The 17,497-nt window shown below is 39.0% G+C and overlaps 1 protein-coding gene and 1 pseudogene across 2 annotated transcripts in view; one reads left to right on the plus strand and one right to left on the minus strand.

Moving 5' to 3' along the window:
* LOC103073786 (carboxypeptidase Q) overlaps positions 1 to 17,497 on the plus strand; it is a gene marked incomplete at its 5' end in the record, with an annotated part of 266,138 nt that overhangs the window by 197,093 nt on the left and 51,548 nt on the right. The window lies entirely within an intron of this gene.
* LOC103073231 (60S ribosomal protein L7-like 1 pseudogene) lies at positions 4,960 to 6,107 on the minus strand (annotated as a pseudogene). Its single transcript, XR_457027.1, has one exon. The product of XR_457027.1 is annotated as a 60S ribosomal protein L7-like 1 pseudogene (transcript).

The following is a 17,497-nucleotide window of genomic DNA, read 5'->3' on the forward strand; positions in this document are numbered from 1 at the left end:
TGACAGAAGTCATGTGAACAGAGGCAGTTGTCCCCACTGGGGACCGTGGGGAGAGTGGCTCCACGGGGCAGAGGAATCCACTTGGAGAGCAGAGGGTGGTAGGTACAGTTGAGTACCTCTGGGTCAGATGAAGAAGAGACATAAGTTTCTGGTGGAAACTCTTGTAGTTGATGCAAAGTCACCAGACGTCTTCAGGAGAAGGTAAGAGCAGGGCCTTAGAAGGGGCTCCGTAAAACTCTTGCCAGGGGGTTACACTGTCACACTCAAGTAGGAGGCTCAAAGCGGGAAGACCTGGTGTGAAAAGGGAGCTTGAGGAAGTGCCACAGGACTAGAAACAATTACTTTAGAAAAGCAGAGGCTATAGCGCTAAATTATTGCACTATTCTCTGCACTCTAGTGACCAGAAAACACTATGACTTAAATTTCTCTATCTACAGTTTCCCATGCCTGCTAATAACGTAGCCTAGAAAAGTTTCACTTCCTTGACTGCCCCTTTCAAGACCTCAAGGTTGGTTCTTCCGGGTTCCCTTTCCTATGCATTTGACTTTCCATCAGTTTCACTTAATACTTTACAGATGCTCTGATTGACTCCTTATGTAACACTTCATTCAACAGGTAGCCATATTATATATAAACTATGGAGGATACAAAAATAAGATATGGCCCCTTTTCTCCAGGAGCTCACTATCGAGGACTGACTGTGATTTGGTTTGCTTAATAATCATGAAGGAAGACTTCATCATGGAAAACCAAATAAAGCTACCCTGAAATTTCCTAAGAAAAAAAATCTAACATTACTTGAAAACCAGTAGAGTACAAGGAAGTAGGATTTCAGAATATGTTTCCTCCTCTTCAGCTATGTGAACTTTGTCTATCCCTACTTTAAGTGATTAGAGCCTGTAAAATTCAGTATGGCCTGGTATATTAGATGCTTTTAAATATGGTGTAAAATTTTTATTACAGAAAATTTCAAACATATGCAAAAGTGAAGAGAATAGTCTAACGAACTCTCTTATATACTCGTCACTCAGGAATTTTTCATCCTTGGGCAGGCTTACTTCATTTACACCCCAGTCACTCCTCTATGCCAAGATTATTTTGAAGCGAATGCCCAACATCATATCATTTTATATCATCTCCTTTGTAAATATTCTAATGTATCTCTAAAAGGTAAGGAGATATATATATATATATTATATATATATATATTAGGAGGAATAATAATATTGTAGTCATATATTATTCCTCCTAAAATACTTTACCGTAATCTCTTAATATCATATCCAATATATCGCCAGTTTTCAAATGTTTCCAGTTTCCTCCAAGCCGCATTTTCCTTCACAATTTTCTTGTGTAAAGCAGGATTCCAGTAAGGGTCAAACAATGCAATCGGTGGATGTGGTCAGTGTCTCCTAAGTCTCTTCTAATCCATAGGTTCCACCTTCATTTTTCTTCTTTCTGCTGCTTGTTTGTTACAGAAGCCAAGTAGTTTTTTCCATGGTATTTCCTACAGTCTGGATTTAGATAATTCCTTTTCTATGGAATCATTTAACATGTTCCCACTCTCTTATATTTCTGTTAATTGGTAGTTAACTCTAGAGGCTTGATCTGATTCAGGTTTGATTTTTTTTTCTTCTAATTTTCAGGAGCAAGAATACTTCCTAGGTATCGATGTTTATTTCCGTTATGAGTGATGTCTAGTTTTCTCTCTTTTTATGGTATTAACTGTCATTGAAGTTTATTGCCGAGATCTGTTATTTCATTGGGGGTTGCAAAATGGTAACTTTGATTATTAGTTGAAATAATTCTATTAAAAGAACTCTCCCCCCATTGACTGTCTGGTTACTCGGAGGTACTTTTGTGTAAGAAAAGTAGGACATATGTTTAATTCTTTCCCTTTATTTATCTATTTTTAAAATTATTAGTTGATTCCCTAGTACCCTCCAAAGATAACTGATTGCTAATGGATTTAAAAAATATAGATGTGCTTCATTCTGTTGTAGTAATTATGCTTATTAATGCTCAAAATTGTCCTATTTTTGGCCAATGAGAGCCTCTTTAAACTGGTTCCTGAGTCCTTTTGAAATGCCCTTCTAGTCACTGGTAGTGTCCTAGCTTTCTGATGTGACAGTGTTCCAGGCTGTCTTGTGTATTTCCTGCCCCGGATGGAATCAGCTATTTCTCCAAAGAGCTCCACTTTCTTCTACTAGGTCACTGTATTTAGAGACCACAGTCTGAACACTAAGTATGCTTATTGCTACTGGGTTGGTCATTGTTTCTAAGTCTTTTTAGCGGATAGAACTAGAATTTCTTTTTCTCTTAAGAAAAAAGATATTGTGAGGACTTCCCTGGTGACGCAATGGTTAAGAATCCACCTGCCAATGCAGGGGACATGGGTTCAAGCCCTGGCCCGGGAAGATCCCACATGCCGCGGAGCAACTAAGCCCGTGCATCACAACTACTGAGCCTGCGCTCTAGAGCCCGCGAGCCACAGCTACTGAGCCCACGTACCACAACTACTGAGCCTGTGCTCCAGAGCCCGCGTGCCACAACTATTGAAGCCCGCGCGCCTAGAGCCCACGCTCTGCAACAAGAGAAGCCACCGCAATGAGAAGCCCACACACCACAACGAAGACCCAAGGCAGCCAAAAAAAAAAATTTAATTAATTATTTTAAAAAGGTATTGTGAACTATATATTTCCAGTTCAGGTTGAGGACTCCAAAGCTGCACTTTACCTCACTGGTGTCACCTGTGTGACACCTTCTTCCTTTGCCAGAAATCCTGGTTCTTAGTGCAACAGCATAACCACTCACTTGCTTTCTCCCACGGCACACACAGTAGTCTCAGAATAACAAGGCCACACAACCAACAACAGCGTGATTATTGAAAATGGTTTATTTATTGCAGGTTCTTTTTATGTCTTTAGGATATGTTATATATTTCACTAGAGATGTACACATTTCTGTTAACCTATAATGCAAGTTACCCTGAATGAAATATCATTTCCATCTTTCATATTCTTGTCCTAAAATCTGAAACTACTGATTTCTAAAATGTTTAAATGCTTATTTATAATTTTTCTTTATAAAGCGAGAAAAAGGTTACAGATAGGACTAGTTGTAAGACTTATTAAAATAATTACGTTGGAGTGTCATAGTTGGATCCTCAACACATACATTGCCTGTTCTTTCTTATTAGATCTGACTCAGACAATTTCATTCATTCATTCATTCAAGAAATATCTAGTAAGTACTACATGACATTCAGACAAGGGGAGTAAAGAGGGAATTTAATATGTGTTGAGCATCTTTTGTACGTCAAGTATTATTTTAGCTGCTTTACCTACATTATCTTATATAATTTTTTAAGAACCTTTTAAAGCATACATTAGTAGTCTGTAACCAATTTTCAGATGAGTCAGTTGGAGCTCAGGGAGTTTCCTTTGTCCAAAGTCACAGAGATATTAAGTGGAAAACCCAGAATTAACATGTAGGCCTGTTTTATTCCAGTGTCATATGCAAGGTTCACTCTATCCTCAAGGAGTTAATGGAGGGTTTAGACACAGAAAGAACAAAGCACAATAGGAGTTCAAGCAAGAGAGGAATTAAAATCATGGGGCGTCACAAGAGAGGTGGCATTTCCCCTGATTTCCCAGAAAGAGTAGAATTTTGTTGGATGGGGAGGGACTGCATTGCACATGAAAAGGTGGAGATACACAAAATGGCATAGGCAAGAAAGTTCAACAGGTTCTTGAAATGATGAGTAGTCTGGTTTGGCCAAAGTTTAGTTTAATACAGGGAAATAGAGCTAAAACTGAAAAGGTCCCTTGGGACCCCAGTTGGACCCTGAATGCGATTCAAAGAATTTGAGACAGCCAGAAACTTTTGAAAGCTCTGAACAGGAGTGAGACATGATGAGGCTCAATCCCAGCCACTGAGTAGGCTTCATCTAACCCACAGCATCCTCCTTTGAGAGACTCAAAACAAAAACCAGCTTCATAGATCTGCACATCTCATGGGTTGGTCTGCATGTCTTCTGGCAATTTCTTGCTAAAATTGCACTCTTTGGGATGTTTTGCTACTTGATGTTTTGCCAAATTAAACTCTACAGTTGGAGAGACTTGGAATAGTCCCATAAGATATTGCACTGTGATTGGCAGGGGTTGCTGGAGTTCTCAGATATTAACAATGAAGTCTTACTGTAATTGGACATAATCTGCTTGTTGAACCTTCTTTGAGTCAAAGGCGTCTTCAAGTATTGTGACAACTCATCAGTTTCTTACAAGAGCTCTACTAAAAATATGCTTATCGATTTAATTACTTTAATAAGCATAGGATTATGGAAACAACAGGAAAAGCATCACAATTCAAGAGATTTTGGTAAAATTGAGTTCTGATTGGGTAAGGACTTTTTACTATAGAAATGAGTTATATCTCAAGTGTGTACAATAGACTCCTTACTCTGGGTACTTTCATTGGCTTAAGATCCTTCCTTTGCTCAGTATTAAAGTTCAAAAATGACTACTTAACCTGATATTCTTGTACATCCCCCTCATGGGAATTTCTAACACAGTGAATTAAGTCTCCCTATTATCTCGTTTTTATAGGAAAGTGTGAGGTTGCATAATTCGTGGTAACTCAACTTCCTCTTACAGTATGACATTTGCTATCTTAATTGTCCTTCCAGTTCATAATGCATAAATCAAACATGGTTGAGATCTGTGAAATCTGTCAGTGGTGGACCGTTCGTAATCTGGCAAGCTGTTGCCTATAATAGGACTAATTATGAAGTATGTCCTCTGTATTCTTTCCTTTCTTCCTTCCTTCCTCCCACCCTCCCTCCCCCTTTCTCTTTCTTTCCTTTCTCTCTCCCTTCCTTCCTTCCTTCCTTCCTTCCTTCCTTTCCTCCTTTCTTTCTTTCCTTTATTTTTATGCACTTCTTTCTAATTGTATTTCAAGTTCTTTCCAAAACAAGGCCTTTGGATACCCCAGGTTCAATATGCCCCTGGGCCTGGTCCACTGCTGTCTTGTATTCATGTGTGGGTATTCATTTGTTCACCAACATTAAATCCCAGGATACGTGTGATAAAACATGACTCCCTCCTCCATGGCACGAATCCTTCGCTGGTTTTAGAGGTGGACTGCAGTCTTTGCAGAAAACACACAGGAACGTTTTCTTGGAACTGAAGTGGGATGAAAAGTGCCTGCCCTGAACATCACCATCTTTTCCCTGACCCTTCCCCTCCAGTTTCTGAAGATACAGCAGAAAATAATCTTCCTTGAAGATACTGGATAACAATTCCATAAAACAAAAACACATGCTTCCACATGCACTGTGCTTTCAGCTACGTTGGTTTTAGTTCAGCTGCTGGGTGAGCGGATTGATGCATTCACCTTGACAGCCAGGTGAGCCCACTTCCTTGAGGAAGCCCACTCTATTCTTGGTAGCGTGACAGGCCACTGAGAGTTGGAAAGGGCGCAAGAACCCTGAGATCACCTGAAAATTCTTCCCCGGGAAGGCAATTTCGTGAATGAGGTCTTCCAAGCAAATGACACCAAACTTCCCCAGGTGCTCCTCAATCACTGTGTTGTCTGTCAGAGGGATGATTTTATTCTTGACCTTGGCTTGTCCACGTTTCAAGATGAGCTCCCGAACAGACTTCAGATTTGGAAATCCCCAGGTCACGTAAGTTTCCACTATCCGAAGCGTGTTTATGGTTTGAGGGGTTACTTGCATAAAGACACCACTGAAAATCTTACTCAGGCGAAGTCTTGCAATGGTCCTCTGCACCAGTAAACTCACCCCATTAATCCTTTCGATGCGTACAACAAAGGCCAAGGAATGTTTATCTGGCACTTCTAAGCCATGAGGTTTCACTTCTAGTCGTCTGAGTCGCACCCTCTCACGTAGTTGCCGCCAGGAATCATGTAGGAACCATTCTAGTCGCTTAAACTTGATCTCTTTTCCTCTCCTCTGCTCCTTCCTTTGCAAAAGCGCCTGCTCTGCCTGGGTGGCTTTCAGGCCCTGATAAGCCTTCCTCTTTTTCAGGAGATTTTTCTGAAACCAAAGGGATCTTTTTTCTTGCCTCTTCCTCTGCCATCTTTCCAACTCTCCCTGTCTCTTTCTTCTTTCTTTCTTTCTTTCTTTCTTTCTTTCTTCCTTCCTTCCTTCCTTCCTTCCTTCCTTCCTTCCTTCCTTTCTTTCTTTCTTTCTTTTTCTTTTCTTTCTTTCCTTTCTTTCTTTCTTTTCTTTCTTTCTTTCTTTCTTTCTTTCTTTTCTTTCTTTCTTCCTTCCTTCCTTCCTTTCTTTTTTTTCCTTTCTTTCTTTTTCTTTTGCTTCCTTCCTTCCTTCCTTCCTTCCTTCCTTCCTTTCCTTTCCTTTCCTTTCTTTCTTTCTTTTCTTCCTTTCCTTCCTTCCTTCCTTCCTCCCTCCCTCCCTCCCTCCCTTCCTCCCTTCCTTCCTTCCTTCTTGTTGTAATGGCTGAAATAGTCTCCTGACAATTGAGAGAACAGAATCCTATGTAGAGATAGGCATGGCTTTCATCAATACCCAAAACTACCCAGTTATGGAAGGTTTAAACCTAAGTGGAAATGTTTGCTGGACACATCTATACAAAATCCACATTTTTTGCAGAAATAGTCTATTAAGTATCATTGATGCCATATTTAAAGAATGAAGGTACTCATAGATAGCATTTTAATATCTTTAGTCAACACTACAGTGCAAAGCACAGATGGAGGGGTCAGTGATTCCACACTCACTATTCCTGACAGAAGATTTTATCTGAGATAACTGTAGTCATTTGATATGTTAGCTTCAATTGCTAACATAAATTTGTAATTTCTCATTTTGTATTGGTGTAGACCCAGATATGTGTTCAGGTTACAGTTGTGGTTCACACCCTTGACAGAACTTTAAAATCACCTGGAGGCTTCTAAAAATATATCAGCACTGACGCCCCATCTCCAAAGATTCAGATTTAACTGGTCTGGCTGCAGGGTCACAACAGTTGCACAGGTTCAGGGAGTACATTTACCATAGAACATATTCATCCCTCAGAGCCCGCAACCTCCCAGAGCACAACTACAATGTGTTCCGTGTGAAAGGTGCCTGCTGTACTTGTGCAAACTTGGGGCCAGAGAGAGGGCTTGAGCACACCTGGTTTTAGAAGCCCCCCAGGAGATTGCAATATACAGCCAGACTTGAAAACCATTTTGAGGTAAAACATAGCCTAGATGTTAAGAGCATGGATTTAGGAGTCAAGCAGAAATGGATTCAAAATCTTGCTGTACTACTCTCTAGCTGTGTGACCTTAAGAAAGTCATTTAACCTCTCGGGACTTCAATTTCTTCGTAAATAAAAGGGTGATACCCGCCTTGTGTGATTATATTCAAGAAAAAAATAAAGACAATCTGAGTGAAATGCTTGGCACAAAGTTAACTCTCAAGAAGCCACTGTTGGGGCTTCCCTGGTGGCCCAGTGGTTGAGAGTCCGCCTGCCGATGCAGGGGACGCGGGTTCTTGCCCCGGTCCGGGAAGATCCCACATGCCGTGGAGCGGCTGGGCCCGTGAGCCATGGCCGCTGAGCCTGCGCATCCGGAGCCTGTGCTCCACAATGGGAGAGGCCACAACAGTGAGAGGCCCGCGTACCGCAAAAAAAAAAAAAAAAAAAAAAGCCACTGTTATTATTTCAGTTATTAAAGCATAATTTCTGTATTAGTCCAGACTCCTTCAGTACTAAGTGACAGAAATCTAACTCAGACGACCTGGAGCAAAATGGAGAATCTGAGCAAGCCACAAGAAGAGTAGGGCTGGATTGGGTCTTACGGACTCCTGCAATGGGATGCTGTTAGGACACATACCCTCTCTCTCTGGTGCTTATTCCACCTTCTTTCATGGTGCCTTCATTCTCTCAAGCCAGCTGTCCCCTTAGAGGCTGAACTATGACCTTATGCAGCTCAAAACTCAAGACTTACATCTTTACAACCTGTTAAGCACAGAAGAACCAAGTAATTCATCACATCCAACTCAGTTGGGAAAATCACAGTGGCCTAGCCTGGCTCCTTTGTTCATCCCTGTTGTCAAGGTGTGTAATCCTTAAAGTGGGGAGAAATGGTGATGTGCAGATGAACACAGTAACTACCTTTATTTTCACTATTGAGACCTGATTCAAACTATATAAAATACATAAAACCTCTGCCATCTAGGATCTATTAGCAGATAAGGAAGGACAGCAGTGAAGTCCCAGAAGCAATAAAAAAAAAGTACCCTGAATTTATAATACCTATTCTCTCAGCTCTTCATGACCTAAAATGAGTTTAGGGCAAGAAAAGCATTTGTTAGACTTTTCTGGCCCAGTTTACCTGAGACACTCAGGTGACCAGGCAGATGCGGAGCTGGATAAGTTGATGCCACACTCCCAGCAATCCGCGTGGTTGAACACCTGAAGTGTTCTCTCCTGCCACCTCCACCGCACGGTCTCTCCTTACCTCTACAGATGGGAAAACTTAGGAGACTTATTTATAGGAACACACTCTACAGATGCACTGTGTATTTATCCAAGAAGGAGGCAATGAGGAAGAATGTCACTGAAGACTCAGAGACATCCTTTAACATTTGAATTGTTCTGACCAGTTACCTCACATTTGTCTTAGAGAGGCAGCAAATGTCATAAAAGAGGAACAGGCTTCATAGTTTTATAGCAGTGTGGTTTTGACAAGTCATTTAACTTCTCTGAGCTTCAGTTTCCTGATCTGTGAAATGAGGGCAATAATATTCCACAGGACTATTGTGAGAATTGAATGTATTTGATAAGTGATAACGTATTTGAAAGTCAATTGCACTCTACACAGTTGATCTTCGATAAGTGGTTTCAGTGTTTGGGGTTGAGTTTTATATTTTAAAAAATTACCGAAGAGGCCTTGCTATGAACATGCTTTCATGTATTTAGACCCAGTAGAGAGGGTGACCAGGCATATAGTTGAATATTCTAGGAAATACTGCAAAAGATGCATGAGTATCATTGCTGCTCACTGACCTTTGGGTCTTAGCATGTTACTTTGTGTTACTTTATGATACATAAATGAGTGACGAAACTGCTGGCATTCACTTCAAGTGACCCTGATACTTTACTGGTTCAGCGGCATTATTTAGGAAGGCACCTGACTCACTTCATTCTGACATGGTAAACACTACAGAGAAGAAAGCAAAGAAGAACAAAGTCAAATGTTAATACCATTAGTAGCTCTTCTATGTCAAATGGTGCTTCTGGGATTTTGAGGCCTCTTTACAGTTCCTATTCAGCCAAAATAAATTGGTTATGGGTGGATAAGAGTTGGTGGGAGGATTATATAAGTGAATGTGTAAAAGCCAACTGGCTCGTGGCCAGGGACACAGATGGCACTCTCATTGACTCTCTTGGACAACATCAAGCTCTAGATTCTGTGCTGTGGACTGACTGGGTGTTCTCTGTTGGCAAGGAGCCTCATCCCAGACAGTGATATTCAGATAGTACGCATCACAACGGGAGAGGCCACAACAGTGAGAGGCCTGCGTACCACAAAAAAAAAAAAAAGTATAAATATATATATATATATATATATATACTAGAAAGCTTTGATAATTAAAATAGTGTAGTGTTAGTACATGAATAGATAAACAGACCAGTGGAAAGGAACAGAATATCCAGAAATAAATGCAAGAACATGTGGAATTTTAATGTATGATAAAGGTGACACCTCAAATCACTAGGGCAAAAAGGGAACTTTTCTTGAGTCTTTTTATCAGGAGAGGCAACCTGTCCTGCCCCTAACCCACCCAGATATTAAAGTGCCTGCATCAGTACTTCCAAAACAAGTGTCAACAGTTTATAAGAAAAACATGACAACCTAATCTATAGAAAGCAATGGGTTGAGGACAAGGAGAGTGGATGAAATGAAAGAGATGTTTAACAACATTCACAACATTCACCCAAAAAAAAAAAAAAAAAGTATATATATATATATATATATATATATATAGTAGGCATCTTCTCTGACCTTAAAAATGGGGGAATTACCTTTCTAAGTTTACACTAGTGTTAAGACTCCATAACCTAAAGCCCATACTTTTCCCAGAAATGAAAATTGCTTTTGGTATAAAGCAGAGATGATTCAAATGAAGGAGAATGAGATTACCTCTGCCTTTTAGGAGCAAGAGATTAAATAGCACAGAATTGCCTATATCAAACAAACATGAGTAAAGGTCAGCTATGGATTTTAAATTGTTCAAAAGATTGTTACTTTGACATGACTAAAATGTAGGGAGCAAATTGATGAGAATATCTCAGCAGTGAAGGAATGTGTTTTCTTAATATTTTTTAACATCCGGTCTTGGTACAATTTTATTTCAATTTCTGCTAATACAACCACATAAATGCTTGATTTAAGTCATTTAAGTATCCCGTGGCAACATGATCTTGTGCTTCTCTCTTTCATTTCCTTCCTGTCCCTCCCCTTCTTTTTTCTTGAGAGAATCAGGAAGAGGTTTCCCATTTCTTAACTCTTGAATCTGTTTATGAAAATTGGAACTAAACAGTTTAACACAATTAAGCAGGATGCCTCATTCATCAAACCTTCATTTTTCTAAGACTCCAGCCTGTCAGTCACCAAAAAGCGTGTGTTAAGTGCAAGCTGTGCTCCTACTCTGTTGGCGTGCTACATCTGTTGACAATTACAGAGGCACATATGATGCCATTCCTGTCATGGCATGTGCTTCCTTGTGCCTCTGGTCACAGGCCTTCAGGGACATTTACAAAGTGTGTCCTGGAACTAAAGAGTTTAATTTTGCCTGCTAATGTGTTTATGTATCTTGTAAAGGAACTAATCATTCCCTTTTGCTTTCCCTTATTATGGGGTGTGTGTGTGTGTGTGTGTGTGTGTGTCTGCACCAGAAAAGAACCATGCCATATAATAAGCATAAAGACCTTTTTCTCATACCCACCAACCTTTCTTGTAAACCGCTGCTTTTATTTTTTTTTTATTATTTTGTCAAATAGCATATTTCTTGGCTTTTCTTGGATTTTATCTATTTTTTGAATACTACTGAATTCTGATTTCATATTTAGTCAAGATTTGGACCAGATTTTTTAAAAATATAATCCATGTAATTATAAGTCACTGGGACGCCCTCTGGAGTTACGCTTTCTTTCTTTTGGATCTCTAATTGACCTGTGAGCATATAGCTTTTTTCGTTCTGTAAGCCATATTATTCAGGAAGTATCTAGAACCTAGAAAAGTGGAGCTGAATTTACAAGTCATCTATCTAGGTATTTTATTGCTCTAAGCTTAGTACCTAGGATATTTGGCAATGTCCAAAGTATTGACCTTTTTTCCTGCTTTCATTCAAATATTTAGCACTGGGTATGCATGACTATAGGAATACCAATTTTTTATTTTTCATTTAAAGGAGAGGTACTGCTTTTGGATATTGTGAGTACCTCATTAATATTATGAACAATTAAATGAATTCTAGTAAAAGAACTACCTGAAAGAGAGCTAGAAGACAAAGAAGTTCAGACTGAATGTAAAGCCAATGGTAGTTTCATCCATGGTGGTTAATGATGTTTCTGAATCTTTAAATATCAAGTGTGTTGTAATGCTTAATTATCCTTAATATCTAAATGAATTGCCACCATATTAGAGAAGAGTGGAAGTGACCTACAGATCCTTTAGTGCTTATTGAAGGGAAGCAGCTTGAAGAGTTTGGAGAATTCCACAGAAGAGAGGAAGCTGCTAGATCCAAGGTACCACCTTCTTCAAATGGGGAAAACAGGATGCGCGAGCGTGCCTCTACTCCAGCGTTAAGTTTTGCATCAGTTTGCTACTAAACTCAAGGATTTGTGAAGGAAGCAATGCTAACTGCTTGGCACTTAAAAAACTTGCTCTGTTAGAAGTATTTTGAAAATTTGATTGCATTTTGAGTCACTCAGATTTACCTGGAATAAATTTTTGCTGTACGCCTAAATAATCTGTCATTTAAATGCAACTATAGAATTCTCAGAGAAGAAAAGGAAGCTAATATGTATTCAGGATCTATAAGATATTACATTCATTGTTTTATCTTCTCTTAACATCCATGAGTAGATATTGCTGTTTCTGTTTCACAGATGAGGAAACAAGCTAAGACTGCCTAGGGGCATTTTCCTAAGAACATGAAGTGTAGTACAATCTGAAACCAGCTCTGTATGATTGCGAAACCTGTTTTCCTTCTCTGCTATCTTCACATCCCTGAGATTTTGTTGAAAACAGTGAAGAGTGGCAGCTTCTTAGTTCATGTAGGCTTTACGATCAGTGCAGCCTAATTGGCCAAAGACACACACCCAGCCTCACACCTGCAAATCAACTTGAGGACTTATTGATCTGGATTTGAGCCTGAATTATACCATATATCAAATAATGCTATATCCTCTCTCTAGTTTCTGCTTTGTAGCCAGCTTAGAATGTCTCAAAACTCACATTGTCCCAGGGGAGTACTAAAAATGTTCTCTTATGTTAATTAAGCGTATGCTTTGCTGTTTCATATTAATTAAATTCATGGCACCTAAATTAAGAATCCTTCAGGTTGGCTCCTGAGGTGTGCTCTGTCTCTGGTGTGGGAAGAGCCCATTTTGAGATGTTTCTACACAAAAGGAAAGAAAGCAGCCAACATTTATTGTTTCAAGCCCTTTTAACTATATCCCCAGACATAAGAGGAATCTAGTTTCTATGGAAGTTTTTTTTTCTTTTTTTTAACATCTTTATTGGCGTGTAATTGCTTTACAATGCTGTGTTAGTTTCTGCTGTATAACAAAGTGAATCAGCTATACGTATACATATATCCCCATATCCCCTTCCTCTTGCATCTCCATCCCACCCTCCCTAACCCACCCCTCCAGGTGGTCACGAAACACCGAGCTGATCACCCTGTGCTATGTGGCTGCTTCCCACTAGCTATCTATTTTACATGTGGTGGTGTATATATGTCCATGCCACTCTCTCACTTCGTCCCAGCTTACCCTTCCCCCTCCCCGTGTCTTTAAGTCCATTCTCTAGTAGGTCTGTGTCCTTATTCCTGTCCTGCCCCTAGGTTCTTCAGAACCATTTTTTTTCTTTTTTTTTTTTTTAGATTCCATATATATGTGTTAGCATACGGTATTTATTTTTCTCTTTCTGATTTACTTCACTCTGTATGACAGACTCTAGGTTCATCAACCTCGCTACAAATAACTCAATTTTGTTTCTTTTTATAGCTGAGTAATATTCCACTGTATATATGTGCCACATCTTCTTTATCCATTCATCTGTTGATGGCCACTTAGGTTGCTTCCATGACCTGGCTATTGTAAATAGAGCTGCAATGAACATTGTGGTACATGACACTTTTTGAATTATGGTTTTCTCAGGGTATATGCCCAGTAGTGGGATTGCTGGGTCGTATGGTAGTTCTATTTTCAGTTTTTTAAGGAACCTCCATACTGTTCTCCATAGTGACTGTATCAATTTACATTCCCACCAACAGTGCAAGACGGTACCCTTTTCTCCCTACCCTCTCTAGCATTTATTGTTTGTAGATTTCTTGATGAAAGCCATTATGACTGGTGTGAGGTGATACCTCATTGTAGTTTTGATTTGCGTTTCTCTAATGATTAGTGATGTTGAGCATCCTTTGATATGTTTGTTGGCAGCTGTATATCTTCTTTGGAGAAATGTCTATTTAGGTCTTCTGCCCATTTTTGGATTGGGTTGTTTGTTTTTTTGATATTGAGCTGCATGAACTGCTTGTAAATTTTGGAGATTAATCTTTGTCAGTTGCTTCATTTGCAACTATTTTCTCCCAATCTAAGGGTTGTCTTTTCGTCTTGTGTATGGTTTCCTTTGCTGTGCAAAAGCTTTTAAGATTCATTAGGTCCCATCTGTTTATTTTTGTTTTTATTTCCATTTCTCTAGGAGGTGGGTCAAAAAGGGTCTTGCTGTGATTTATGTCATAAGAGTGTTCTGCCTATGTTTTCCTCTACGAGTTTGATAGTGTCTGGCCTTATATTTAGGTCTTTAATCCATTTTGAGCTTATTTTTGTGTATGGTGTTAGGGAGTGTTCCAATGTCATTCTTTTACATGTAGCTGTCCACTTATTGAAGAGGCTGTCTTTTCTCCATTGTATATTCTGGCCTCTTTTATCAAAGATAAGGTGACCATATGTGTGTGGGTTTATCTCTGGGCTTTCTATCCTGTTCCATTGCTCTATATTTCTTTTTGTGCCCGTATCATACTGTCTTGATTACTGTAGCTTTTTAATATAGTCTGAAGTCCAGAAGCCTGATTCCTCCAGCTCTCCTTTTCTCTCTCAAATTTGCTTTGGCTATACGGGGTCTTTTGTGTTTCCATACAAATTGTGAAGTTTTTTGTTCTAGTGCTGGGAAAATGCCATTGGTAGTTTGATAGGGATTGCATTGAATCTGTAGATGGCTTTGGATAGTATAGTCGTTTTCACAATGTTGATTCTTCCAATCCAAGAACATGATATAGCTCTCCATCTGTTTGTATCACCTTTAATTTCTTTCATCAGTGTCTTACAGTTTTCTGCATACAGGTCTTTTGTCTCTTTAGGTAGGTTTATTCCTAGATATTTTTTTCTTTTTGTTGCAATGGTAAATGGGAGTGTTTTCTTGATTTCTCTTTCAGATTTTTCATCATTAGTGTATAGGAATGCAAGAGATTTCTGTGCATTAATTTTGTATCCTGCTACTTTACCAAATACATTGATTAGCTCTAATAGTTTTCTGGTAGCATCTTTAGGATTCTCTATGTATAGTATCATGTCATCTGCAAACACTGACAGCTTTATTTCTCTTTTCCAATTTGGATTCCTTTTATTTCTTTTTCTTCTCTGATTGCTGTGGCTAAAACTTCCAAAACTATGTTGAATAATAGTGGTGAGAGTGGGCAACCTTGTCTTGTTTCCTGATTTTCGAGGAAATGGTTTCAGTTTTTCACCATTGAGAACGATGTTGGCTGTGGGTTTGTCATGTATGGCCTTCATTATGTTGAGATAAGTTCCCTCCACGCCTACTTTCTGGAGGGTTTTTATCATAAATGGGTGTTGAATTTTGTCAAGAGCTTTCTCTGCATCTATTGAGATGATCATATGGTTTTTCTCCTTCAGTTTGTTAACATGGTGTATCACATTGATTGATTTGCGTATATTGAAGAATTCTTGCATTCCTGGGATAAACCCCACTTGATCATGGTATATGATGCTTTTAATGTGCTGTTGGATTCTGTTTGCTAGCATTTTGTTGAGGGCTTTAGCATCTATGTTTATCAGTGATATTGGCCTGTTGTTTTCTTTCTTTGTGACATCTTTGTCTGGTTTTGGTATCAGGGTGATGGTGGCCTCATAGAATGCATTTGGGAGTGCCTCTCTCTGTTATGTTTTGGAAGAGTTTGAGAAGGATAGGTGTTAGCTCTTCTCGAAATGTTTGATAGAATTCTTCTGTGAAGTGATTTGGTCCTGGGCTTTTGTTTGTTGAAAGATTTTTAATCTCAGTATCAATTTCAGTGCTTGTGATTGTTCTGTTTATATTTTCTATTTCTTCCTGCTTCAGTCTTGGAAAGTTGTGCTTTTCTAAAACTGTGCCCATTTCTTCCAGGTTGTCCATGTTATTGGCATACAATTGCCTGTAGTAACCTCTCATGATCCTTTGTATTTCTGCAGTGTCAGCTGTTACTTCTCCGTTTTCATTTCTGATTCTATTGATTTGAGTCCTCTCCCTTCTTTTCTTGATGAGTCTGGCTAATGGTTTGTCAGTTTTGTTTATCTTCTCAAAGAACCAGCTTTAAGTTTTATTGATCTTTGCTATTGTTTCCTTCATTTCTTTTTCATTTATTTCTGGTCCGATGTTTATGATTTCTTTCTTTCTGCTAACTTTGGGGGTTTTTTGTTCTTCTTTCTCTAATTGCTTTAGGTGTAAGGTTAGGTTGTTTATTTGAGATATTTCTTGTTTCTTGAGGTAGGCTTGTATTGCTATAAACTTCCCTCTTTGAACTGCTTTTGCTGCATCCCATAGGATTTGGGTCATTGTGTTTTCATTGTCATTTGTTTCTATGTAATTTTTTATTTCCTTTTTGATTTCTTCAGTGATCTCTTGGTTATTTAGTATTGTGCTGTTTAGCCTCCATGTGTTTGTATTTTTTACAGATTTTTTCCTGTAATTGATATCTAGTCTCATAGCGTTGTGGTCAGAAAAGATACTTGATATGATTTCAATTTTCTTAAAATAACCAAGGCTTGATTTGTGACCCAAGATATAATCTATCCTGGAGAATGTTCTATGAGCACTTGAGAAGAAAGTGTATTCTGTTGTTTTTGGATGGAATGTCCTATAAATATCATTAAGTCCATCTTGTTTAGTGTATCATTTAAAGCTTGTGTTTCCTTCTTTATTTTCATTTTGGATGATCTGTCCATTGGTGAAAGTGGGGTGTTAAAGTCTCCTACTATGATTGTGTTACTGTCCATTTCCCCTTCTATGGCTGTTAGTATTTGCCTTATGTACTGAGGTGCTCCTATGTTGGGTGCATAAGTATTTACAATTGTTATATCTTCTTCTTGGATTGATCCCTTGATCATTATGTAGTATCCTTCTTTGTCTCTTGTAATAGTCCTTATTTTAAAGTCTGTTTTGTCTGATATGAGTATCACTACTTCAGCTTTCTTTTGATTTCCATTTGCATGGAATATCTTTCTCCATCCCCTCACTTTCAGTCTGTATGTGTCCCTAGGTCTGAAGTGGGTCTCCTGCAGACAGCATATATACAGGTCTTGTTTTTGTATCCATTCAGCCAGTCTATGTCTTTTGGTTGGAGCATTTAATCCATTTACATATATGGTTGTTACCAATACGTATGTGCCTATTACCGTTTTCTTAATTGTTTTGGGTTTATTATTGTAGGTCTTTTCCTTCTCTTGTGTTTCCTGCCTAGAGAAGTTCCTTTAGCATTTGTTGTAATGCTGGTTTGGTGGTGCCGAATTCTGTTAGCTTTTACTTGTCAGTAAAGGCTTTAATTTCTCTGCTGGATATGAGTGACATCCTTGCTGGGTAGAGTAATCTTGGTTGTAGTTTTTTCCCTTTCATCACTTTAAATATGTCCCTCCACTCCCTTCTGGTTTGCAGAGTTTCTGCTGAAAGATCCTCCTTCACAGTTCCCTCCCAGAGTTGCAGGTCCCATCCCTGTTCTTTTGTCTCTGGGTTTTTTTTTCTTCTTTTGCCCTACCCAGGTACGTGGGGAGTTTCTCGCCTTTTGGGAAGTCTGAGGTCTTCTGCCAGCATTCAGTAGGTGTTCTGTAGGAGTTGTTCCACGTGTAGATGTATTTCTGATGTATTTGTTGGGAGGAAGAGGATTTCCGTGTCTTCCTCCTCTGCCATCTTGAAGCTCTATGGAAGTTTTTAATAAACCTCATTATTTGACAGTTAGTCAAATG

Source organism: Lipotes vexillifer, unplaced genomic scaffold (assembly GCF_000442215.2).
Source record: "Lipotes vexillifer unplaced genomic scaffold, Lipotes_vexillifer_v1.1 scaffold1290, whole genome shotgun sequence".
Lineage (NCBI taxonomy): Eukaryota > Metazoa > Chordata > Mammalia > Artiodactyla > Lipotidae > Lipotes > Lipotes vexillifer.